Source organism: Bison bison, unplaced genomic scaffold (assembly GCF_000754665.1).
Source record: "Bison bison bison isolate TAMUID 2011002044 unplaced genomic scaffold, Bison_UMD1.0 scf7180017864302, whole genome shotgun sequence".
Taxonomy (NCBI): Eukaryota; Metazoa; Chordata; class Mammalia; order Artiodactyla; family Bovidae; genus Bison; species Bison bison.
The window spans coordinates 1,402,195-1,403,772 of NW_011494874.1; the positions used below are offsets into that span (position 1 = coordinate 1,402,195).

Sequence of the window (1,578 nt, forward strand, 5' to 3'; positions counted from 1 at the left end):
GCGCGGCCTTGCCCTCGGTGGCCCAGCCCCCACCCCCCATTCACTGAGCCGCGACCGTGACTCGCTGCCCAGTGACGTGAGGCCGGCCCAACTTTACGTAACCCGCCCGGCGCCCAGTGTCCACACAGGGTACACCCGGGGCGCGGAGGCCCCGGCGTGGGGCGCCGCGTTTCAGTCACGGTGCCCCCTTAAAGGGCTCTGTGGCTCCAGCTCCCCCCGCCCCCTGCCCCGTGCCCGTGTCTGTAACTTAGTTACCCGGTGTGTGTGGACTCAGCCTACCCGCTGACCCAGGGCCCTTGTGACCCAAGGGCTTACCCTTGACAAAATGCGGTGGAGAGCTGGGGCCAGGGGCTGGAAGTCAGGGCTCAGGTTGGTGCAGGGGGCTCTGGGGACAAGGTTAGGGCTCAAGCTGGGTTCCCGGTGGGTTGGCGGGTCCCCCCACTTCTGGAATGAGCCCGAAGTACGAGGTAGGAGATCTTGGGTCCAGGCCTGGCTCTGCCGTGACTTGCCGGCTGACCTTGGACAAGTTTGTCCCTTGCTGGAAAGTGGGATGGCAAGCCCTGCTTTGTCCAGCCTCCGGGAAGGCCAAGGGAGCCAGCACACCTGGGGCGGGGTCTGCAGGCCCTGAAGAGTGTACACACGGGTCTCTGGGTTGATTTCATTCCCCTGCCTCCTCGCGGGAGCTGGGGGCGGGGACAGCGCGGAAACACCGTGTTTGGGTGGAAGGCTGGAGGCCCGCTCCCTGCTGTGGCTCCCAGCCTGCCTTCCCTTTTTCTTACAGATGAGGAAACTGAGGCTCAGAGGACAGTGATATACCCACCTGCACGGAACTTGGTCATTGCGGTGCACTAACCAGGTAGGTTAGTTAGAACTCCGGGAGTTGGTGATGGACAGGGAGGCCTGGCGTGCTGTGATTCATGGGGTCGCAAAGAGTCGGACACGACTGAGCGACTGAACTGAACTGAACCAGGTAGGTCTGAGTCTGGAGCTCTGCCCCTGGGCAGGGTCTCCTAGCTGCAGGCAGGGGTCAGATGACAGGGTCAAGGTTAGATGGAGTTGGGGAGAGGGAGTTTGGACTATAGAAAGGGTTTGGTTCAGCTTGAAATGTGAGATGCAGCTCTTCGGCCCCCCACCACGGCCTGGCTTTTTCCTTGATTGGGGTTGGATGCAGCTGCCGCAGGTGGGAGCAGGAACTCTTCCGGCGGGTCCCTGGCCTGGAGGGGGTGTGAGGTTTCAGTGTGGTCTTGGCGACGGTAGGTGGCGGGTTATGAGGGCAGAGAGAGGGGAAGGGGGTCCTTGGCCGAGGTACCAGAGAAGGAGACGAATCTCAGGGCGGGCCACCGGCTGCCGCTAGATCTGGGATGTGGGAAGCGGTTCAGGGCCTGGAAGAGAAGCGAGCTCTTGAGGAGTGACTGGGACAGCCCGTCGGAGTCTGGGGGTGGGGGCAGGTACGAGACAGGCCCAGCCAGGTGGGGCGGCGTGGGGGGCTTCGACGGGAGACCCCCGTCTCCCGCCTGGATCCTCGACCCTCACTGGACTCTCCTCTGCTTGCAGGTGGTCGGCCCCCGAGGGCCCATG

At 63.6% G+C, this 1,578-nt stretch overlaps 1 long non-coding RNA gene across 1 annotated transcript; it reads left to right on the plus strand.

Moving 5' to 3' along the window:
* The first annotated feature begins 124 nt into the window (after positions 1 to 124).
* Positions 125 to 1,578, plus strand: LOC104996937. The gene is made up of 3 exons (XR_826263.1): positions 125 to 369; positions 782 to 856; positions 1,555 to 1,578. It is a non-coding gene; the product is annotated as an uncharacterized LOC104996937 (long non-coding RNA).